The sequence below is a fragment of the Sorghum bicolor genome, chromosome 3 (genome assembly GCF_000003195.3).
Source record: "Sorghum bicolor cultivar BTx623 chromosome 3, Sorghum_bicolor_NCBIv3, whole genome shotgun sequence".
Lineage (NCBI taxonomy): Eukaryota > Viridiplantae > Streptophyta > Magnoliopsida > Poales > Poaceae > Sorghum > Sorghum bicolor.
In genome coordinates this window covers 71,424,642-71,434,369 of record NC_012872.2, presented here as the reverse complement: position 1 = coordinate 71,434,369, position 9,728 = coordinate 71,424,642, and positions in this window count along the sequence as shown.

Genomic DNA, 9,728 nt, shown 5'->3' with positions numbered 1-9,728 from the left:
ACTTAAGATGCTTTAACTCTTTGAAAAAGATAAGATGAGTCAGTGAGATTTGAGGGAGTACTACAATTTATTAATGCTACCATCCACACAGGACCTAGTTTAGTTTGCTACCAATTTGAAATGGCCTCTCACACTTTTTATAGCTTTTCGTGTTAGGCGTAGTTTAGTTCTCTATGCAAAAACTTTTCATCTATCTCATCGAATCTTAAACACACGCATAGAGCATTAAGTGTACAAGAAAAAAAAAATAATTGCACAGTTTAGTTATAAATTATGAGACGAATCTTCTAAGCTTAATTAGTTTATGATTAATTATAATTGTTATTTAGACTTAGGTATCTACTAAGACTCTGTTTGGTTCCCTTTGCTAAAATTTAGTTAGCTAAAATTATTTTAGCTACTCTTGAGTGACTAATGGAACTAAACTTGGAACTTTAGCTACTAAAGTAACTAAAGTTTAGCTAGCTAAAATTTAGCAAGGGAAATCAAACAGAGTCTTAGTAAATTCATCTCATAGTTTCTAGACGAGCTATGTAATTTATTTTTTGGCCTTGTTTAGTTCCCTAAAAATTTTGTAAAATTTTTCAGATTCCCCATCACATCGAATCTTTAGACGTATGCATGGAGTATTAAATATAGATGAAAATAAAAACTAATTGCACAGTTTGGTCGGAATTGACGAGACGAATCTTTTGAGCCTAGTTAGTCCATAATTGGACAATATTTACCAAATACAAACGAAAGTGCTACTATTCATATTTTGCAAAAAAAATTTGGAAGTAAACAAGGCCTTTATTAGTATTCAAAAACCTTTTTCAATATCGTTTCAATATATCTGATGTGATATAAAAAAAATCTTATGCGAACTAATCAAGGCCTTACTTGAGCTCTCGACTCTGACCGCTAATGCTGTCCAGTAATCCACGGACTTCCGGTGTGCGTGTACTATTTCGTAACCTGACGTGTCAGGCTCGGGTTGCCACTTTTATCCTGGAAAGAAGACGAGCCGGCGGTAAACGTAGTAAAATTGCCATATTGGGAAAGCAGCAGCAGGGCGATGGGGCGGTCGCGACTGGCGACGTGGACAGAACAGCACAAGGGACGCGTGGGTCGCCGCTCCGCCACCTATCCCTTCCTTCCCGGGCCACGAGCGCACGAAACCACAACCACAAGCCCCTTGCCTGGCCTCCTCCTCTCCTGTGCCTGTAATTACACCGCAACACGACAACAGCTGCACACGGCGGCCATGCGAGGTGTGCACGGTGCATGCGCTGCAGGGCCCAGGACGCGATGGCATGGCCGGCGCGTAGCCAGCCCGACCGAGGAGGTAGGGCAGGAGGCCGAACCGATCGACCACGACCAGCTCGGCCGGATGCTGCGCCGCCGGCAAATGTATACGATGTGTATCAATGGACTCCTGTAGCAGCACATGCACACTGGTAGTCTACCAGAACCACTTGTGGTAAATAAAGAAAAGAAAAAAAAAGGAAGGGGCTGCATGTCACAGGATAAGGATTCTAGCAGTGCATGCATATGCATGCTGCTGCTGCTGCTGCACTCTTTTTTTTTTCTTTTTTGAAACTGCTGCTGCGCGGCTGCACTCTACTGTAACTGTAGGTAGGATGGGTTGAAGCACGGCAGGTGATGGACGGTTTCATCCGCCGCCGCGCCGCGCCGGGCGGGTGCAGCGCATGCGGCTGTGCCTCGAGCCTATCAACAAACGCAGCGAGCAGCGCCGCATCGGAAATCTGCGGCGCGGGTGGTTTCCATCACGCCCAAGGCGGTTCAGAGTTCGATCGCACCATACGTTGGACAACTCTGTTACTTCCTCCTTGCGTTTGTGTTTACTCCGATCTTTTACTGTAGCAAATTTGGCATTTATTTTTTCTTTTAAAAAATCCTAGATATTTCAATGTATATAACACTAATAAAGTATATTCAATAAAGAATCATATATGTAAAAACTTGATGTATCTAAAAATATTTTGCAAAAAAAAACATATGGTCAAATTGCTACAGTAAAAGTTTTGTGACAAGTAAATGAAAATGGAGGTAGTATTTTTCTTGGCCTCGAAATATATCAGCTTTTAAAAGTTCTCTTCGGTCAAATCTCCTCAAATTTAAAAATCTAATTAAAGGTATAAATATATATTACAAATATATGAATTTTTTTGTGACCCAGAGCAACTCCAAAGAACCGAGTTGATCAAGAAATAGAGGGAGTATGTATACATCATTACTCCCTTGGTCAATGAAAACATGCACTAGGCACAACCACTACCACACAGCATGCACTTCCTACGTAAAAAGAGAAAAAAAAAATATAATTCTCACTTTTTGAAGAGTGAAATGATTCAAAGTTTGACCAAATTATATATAAAGTACTAACATTTACAATATAAAAGTACCATTAATTCGTTATAAAATATCCCTCTAGCTAAGATATAGATGTTAATAATGTTTACTAAAATTTTAATCAAAGTGAAGCTAGTTTAATTTGCACAAATCTTTTGTAGATACGTGATTTTTAGACAAAGTGTAGCTTTTGCATAGAGAAGAATAGTGATGAAACAAATAATGTATGTACGTGACTTGTATGTTAATAGATTAAAGATTTAAAGTATTTCACATGATATAGATGACATGGTCATTTTTTTTGTAATAAATATGGAATGACATTGACTTAGTGGGGAATGACGTGGACACGTTGTATGAAGAGATAGAACATTTAGTGGGTCACTTAGTAGAGAATGATGCAGACACCATACATGAAGAGAGAATTCATCTAGCGAGATTTAGCTTTATAAAAGTATATGATTTGTTATATATAAAGCATTTAGAAATATCTAGCTATCATGTGGTATAGCCCACCACACTAGGGTGGTAGGTACCTCCCCCAGCCTAGGGTGGTATATACTGATGTAACAGAATTGGCAAAGAACTATGCCATCCAGATGGTAGGGGCTTGAGCCCCCCTCCTGCTAAATAGCTACATTTGTCCTTGCCTCTTGTTTAGTTTCAAATTTTTTTAGTTTTTAGTATTGTAGCACTTTCATTTTTATTTGATAATTGTTGTCTAATCATAAACTAACTAGTCTCAAAAGATTTATTTTATGATTTTAAGGAAAACTGTGTAATTTGTTTTTGCTTTTGTTTTCGTTTTCGACTATATTTAATGCTTCATGCATATGCCGCAAGTTTCGATGTGACAGAAAATTTTGAAAAGTTTTTGGTTTTTAGAGTGAACTAAACAAAGCCTTATATTTCTCACCTTTCCACTCTGCAACTTTGAGTTTTAACACTCAACAAATGACTCAATGCATGCAAACTAGCAGCTTTTTAGTTTTCACATGATATTTCTTGAACATTAATCTTTGATTAGCAAATGGTTTTATTTCCATTTACACGTATGCAGCAAGTGTATTCCATGCGTACAAGGTTCCCTATTTTCATGTACTTTCCTTCTATTATACTTTTATAAAATTAAAGCTTCCTTCACGAGTTTTAGATTAAAATTAAAAGCTACTAGTAGTAATAATCTATGCATGCACAAACATCTTTAAATAAGGTTTAAAAGTATAAACAATATTCTTGATAAAATTGGTATTAGGTTGTAGACAAATATAAGTAGTCTAAAGCTAAAAACCATTTTCTAATCAAAGATTATCGTGGAGAAATATTATAAGAAAACAAAGTTTCTTTCAAATTTTTTTCATAATTTTCATGCATGTTGTACTCCGTTGAGTGCTGAGAAGAGAGGAAGAAGGTGAGAGAAATGTGAGATGGGAGGCAATGGCTGCACCTTTGTTTCAGAGCTACACAGCTCCCATTGCGGTGGACCACAGAACAAACTGTTCACACTGTGTCACAATTGCTAAGAGCAAGTTTAATAATACAACTTACTTGTTGGCTGTAAGGTTTCTTGCAGCCTTTTTGCAGCCCACTCATACAATAGTTAGCTATTCACTATTAATACATGACCCCACTTATCTCTGTCACAAGGTTTCTTGGTTCCTGTGCTTAAGCTGGCTGTAAGCTTACAACCTGCTTCTCCTCTCTCTCCTCCCTTCTCTCCTCCATCTCAGCATTTAGCCAGCTTACAGCCCATCATAATACTTGCTCTAAGTGCTACTATTTCTGAAGATTTTACATCGTGGTTTGCTCCATGCGACACATATCAGTAGAATGGATAGCTAGATATAACCGATGATAGAAAATCGACACTGATATAGTAGTACATAAGTTCGGTTTGCATAATATTATTTTGTTGCATGGTTGTGGTAAAAATCGGTAAGCTAATAGAACAAATGCTAATAGAATATTAGATCACGATAGGATGATGAAACAAATGATAAGGAACAGAGAGAATACTAGAGATTTTATGTTATTTGAATATTTATATCCAATAAAATGGCTCAGAGGGTGATTTGCGTTTCCCTCTAAGCCATTTTATTGGGTACAAATATTCAAATAACCTAGGTGAAACTGAAAATACTAAGAGCAAGTTTAATAATACAACCCACTTGCTGGCTGTAAGGTTTCTTGCTGTCTTCTCTTAGCCCACTCATATAATAGTTAGCTATTCACTATTAATACATGACACACTTATCTCTCTCAGAAAGTTTTTTGGTTCATGTGTCTAAGCTGGCTGTAAGCTTACATCCTGCTTCTCCTCTCTCTCCTTCCTTATTTCCTCTTAGCATTTAGCCGACTTACAGTATACTATAATACTTGCTCTAATTTCGCCTAGCTATGCCTCTCTTTCTGTGCTATTTTTCATGAGAGGTTGTTTTACTAATATATAGAGGACGGCAACTGGGGCTGATGAAATCTAAAAGCCCAGAGGGCTTCCTTTTTTGCATGGCGCGCACATCCCTGTTGTATCACGGTCGCAGCCCACCACGTAAACGGAACCCCCCTATCCTCGCGGGGCTGAGGCCTGGTGGGCCAAGGTTCGCTCCAACGGCGCAGGAGAGCCAGCGCCGGTTGTGCGGAAAGCACATGGCGTCCGGCCCAGAGCCGAATCCTTCGCCCTGCCGGACGCCCGGAAGAGCGTGATCGCGGCGGCGGCGCCGCCGCGAAGTTTCTCGGCGGACCGCCGCCCGAGCAACCGAAAGGTCCGTCGCTTCGTCCTTTCCTCCGTTGGTTTCGATACGAATGAACTGGAGCTTGCTTGTGACTAGGCAGCGCGTACGAATCTGGAATCTTAGCTTTGGTTCCGTCCTTCCGGGGATAAGGCTCATCAGGTTAGATCAGATGAGGCTGCTCTCCGCTGGGCGCTGGTAGTGGTAGGTCAAGGTCATGTCATCCGGTAGCTGGCCGAGCAAGTTTCCCCAAAAAAATTGGAGCGCATGGCGGTCGCGTCCGCCGTCACGGCCGCGGATTCTAGTAGGTGTAATCGGGCAGATGCCAATGCCATACACGCGGTACGTACGGCCGGTGCGGCGGTGCGGATAACTCCGCTGCCTCCGTCGGCGACGCTTTTTTTATCTTCCCCGTCATCCATGGATTCTTCTGGCGCACCCTTTCCCGTGGACTCCTGCTACTGCTTGGTCAAGTCGTCGCGATTCGCAGCAGAGAGAGAGATGCGTATGAGGATCAACCGCCGCCGCCTCCGCCCGCTGCTGCTGGCGCTGCTGCCGGACCGCAGCAACAACACGCTTTGAGCGAGCGCACCGGGACGGGAGTCGACGTTGCATGACCACGCTGTAAAGCGCCCCCGTCGTCTTTTGCCGCCCCCCAAAAAGCTTCAGATTTCAACCCGCCGGCCGGTAATCTAGAACCCAATAATGCCTGCCTGCTTGCTCGACTAGCTTAGTGGACGTCTCTCTCACTCTCGCCTTCAAGAAAGATAAATAATTTGGATACTTCGGATTGATGTTCTTCAGAGAAGATCTTCAGATATTTGAGATTTTTTCTTGTCCTGATGAAGCAAGTTACTCCGTACTTGACAACCATAGTACTCCATAGGCCTCGAATCTCCATACCTGAATGCAGTTCGAGGCTGGTCCAGTTGCTGAATCAACTCACTTGACAACAGTGGAGGTGCTTAGAGCAGGAGCTTAGCGATAAACCCGGTTTTTCTTCACAGACCATTAGCACCTGATGCTTGAAAAGTGGATAAGATGCTTAAGTTAGCACCGATGCTTAATGTTGCTGACGAGGTGGTTGAGTCTATCTAAGAGCATCTTCAAACCATCTCCAACAAATTACTTTATCTCATTCCTAATATAATACTAAAAAGTCAGCATATATGGAAGGGACTGAGGTTGCTCCAGCAGAGATTACTTATCCTATCTTCCACATCTAAAATTTTTTAAGTAACTACTCAAAACCCACCCATTTGTCCCTAAAATGTAGGAGATCAACCCCCTCTTCCCCACCCACTTTAAAGGTGTTGGTAACCCGTTGAAGGAGGAGAAGAAAAAGTTACACTACAAATAATAGAAGATCACTTATATTGACTTTTAGAAGATGGAGGATAGTTAATCTGTTATAGATGCTCTAAACACCTATTTCTATTTGCATTGTAGGAAATTCTGTACCAATACTTATGTCCTGTCTGCATCTCATGTTCTAAAGTTTAGTTGGTTACTAAACTTTAGACCGTTTTAACACATTTGTGTGGTCTAATAACTTTCTGTGACGTTGACTAATCTTTAGACATCACTTTTACTTTTAGGCCACCGAATTGAAGCTGCAAGAGTTAAAGTTTAATGGTTAAACTTTAGACTATAGGATCCAATAGGACCTTAGTGATTATGACACTATTATCTCCCCTTAAGCATCTTTGTCTAAGCACCTTAGATTGAACTTACCTTTGTCATCTTAACAGGAAGTCAGTATGGCACCTATAATTATCTATGGTTATATATTATTGGGTTTCGTGCATAAATTATCATGTACATATGCAATCGCAGTTCCTGTTTCCCAAACATGTATATTTGGAGGCATTTTCTTAAAAAATATTTTTATCCAGACAGTAGACTCCGGAGGCTGGAGGCCAGTCCATGCATGGCTACCCGGCAACAGTCACTTGCTCGCTACTTTTCCGAATAGATACACAGAATGGAAGCTTGTGATCAAGTGATGGACCTTGGATATTTCACAAAGGGTAGAGAGGAATCTTTTGATTGAGGAATGAGGATACGATAGATCTCCGAAATAGCCTGTTGCAACATAATGTCGAAAAGTATATCCATTCCTAAAGTGATATTTTCTGATCTGGAAAAAGGGACAGAGAACCTTGACTTTGAGGTCTTATGCACACCTGGATCTTATCAGCACACAGAACAACCACACTCGGTCATGGTGGACACCTTCAGTCAGAAAACATCGGGGAGACTTTCTGTCTGTCTTCACTGGCCCCTTCTGATCATGGTCTCACTTGTCAGTGAACGTGTGCGAAACCCAAATACTTGGATGACAAAAAGATGCGCACATATCCCGCGTGTTCTTGGAAAGCATATGGATGATGATCCATCCATTGATGCTTTGCTGCCATGTATGCTATCCACTGGCATCTGAAAGCAGAGATGTGACCTCTACGAAATGGCTCATGCACACACCAATCTGTCTCTATATATAGGTTCCTCCAGCATTGGCAAGCAACCACAAGGTCCACAACCAAGCCAGCAAAGCCAGCCAATAGATGGAGCCAAAGGCCAAGGCAAGTGCTAGAGGTGCCAAGGGGAAGGTGGCCATGGTGTACTCCAAGTACGTCAAAACCCAGAACAACCCTGCTGTGAGTATAACACAGCCTTACCAGGAGCTCACGTCTACACCTGTAGGAGGCGACGACGACATCGACAAGAGAGCCTTGGCTTTCATATTGGCAGTCCGGAAGCGCTTCAACAAGGAGAACAAATAGCATGATGATCAGACGAGAGTAGAATCTCCAGAAGAGGTTAATATTTACAACAATGTCTTCTGGGTTGCCATGGATGTAGGTAAAAAGTAGGGCAGTAGCTCTTGCTATGCACTTTTCATGTCTCCTCTTTTTTTCTTTTGGACCTATGGTTGTACCTGAAGAATGGAAGAAGTGAATATAAAGAGTTTTATGTTTATAATTTGTGCACTGCTTTTTTGGCGTATGGCCATATGGGTACCTTCTTGAGACCTGAACCCAAAATTTAGGGTGGTTTGCTAGCACATGTGGAATTGATCTGTCGCTTGTGCCGACCTTTGTTTCAACTTGTCTTTTTGCAGTAGAAAATCTTCAGCAGTCCAAGATTTTGGACAGAAGCAGGGAAGAGATTTTAAATATGCACTGAGTGTCATACCTGTCCGAATGTTGAACTTGCTTGTCCCCCATAACTCCGGCTACAGAAGTGGTCCAGAACACTTAATATAATCACTATTTTCAGCTTGATCTCTGCATGTGCAGCATGCGAAAAACAAGCAGGTCCATGTGATTACAATAATCAGGGACCTCCAGTTTCGGGCCAGTTCTTGACTAGTACAGTTAATGTTTCAGCGGACTTTGCGCTCAGCAAGCTAAAGCGTCTCTAACAGTAGAGTTTGTTTGATAGTTGTAAGGTTGTCTATGTCACCAAGGGATTGCATAATAAGTAACAAGATCTTCAAAACTATTGATCCTACATATAATAGAGGTGCTACAGAATCTCTAACAAGGACCTAAAACATGATCCATGCTCTACTTTTTGGTACTAGAGAAAAAAAATTAATCCAATAGAGTCTCAACTCGAGTTTCTACTTTATGGAGACTCTCAAATCTTTTCTTTCAGCCCCATCTTTTAGGGGTGTGTAGGAACCTCCCTATTTCTTTTCAGACGTACGGCCACAAGAACTCATTCTGTACATTTTTTTTCATCCTAACTCTTCCGCGTCTCCACGCTAATCCCCGACGAAGCCCCTCGTCCTGACACTGTTCCCTCCCGATGCCTGTCCCGTCCTCTCCCTCAGCAAGGCCTGTTATTTAGTGAGGCATTGGCCTTGCTACAACTTCCTTCCCTTGCTCTATCTGATGCTCCTTGTCCTCCTCCCCTCCTCTCGTGCACCCATAGCTAAGTTGATTAGGACGATAGTAGATATAGCCGAATAAGTAGTGAGTATCGTACACTAGTGTCTACTAAAATAGATTTGAGGTTATAAAAAAAACTTGAGCTATAAGGGGTAAGACAACAGATCCATCTCCCAGGCATTACTGTGATAGAAGAAGACCTTCTAACATGGGCCTATATATGCTTGATCGAGAAAAAAAATAGAAGAAGACCTTCTTACAGGTTGAGAAAATCCCTGAACTCCTGCCCCACGATGACCCAGGACGAGAACCAAGCTGCAAGCTGGGCCTTTTTGACATGTGCTTTAGCCATGGGATAGGCGAGGGGTTTTTTTAACCACAACCTGAAATTCGCTCGAGGAGTCGAAGCCAGGACTTGTGGAGTGTCGCTGAGGCTCTCTAACCAAATGGACTTGGATTTAAAGGTTATGATTTCAAAGCTCCTGTTAGAATAGATGGGAAAAAACCCAGACGCGGGATAACTTGGAGATACCTTGGAATTAGCTACTACCTACACATCCTCACCCCCCACCCATTCCAAAATAGGTGCATATTGAGAAGTCAATAATCTTAAGTTTGACTAGATGTAGAAAATATAAACTTTTGTACATTTAAATAGGTTTAATATGAATATATATAGTGAGATTATCTAATGATGCTTATTTGGTGTTGTGAGTACTAGTGTTTTTCAGAAAACGGAGAAGTT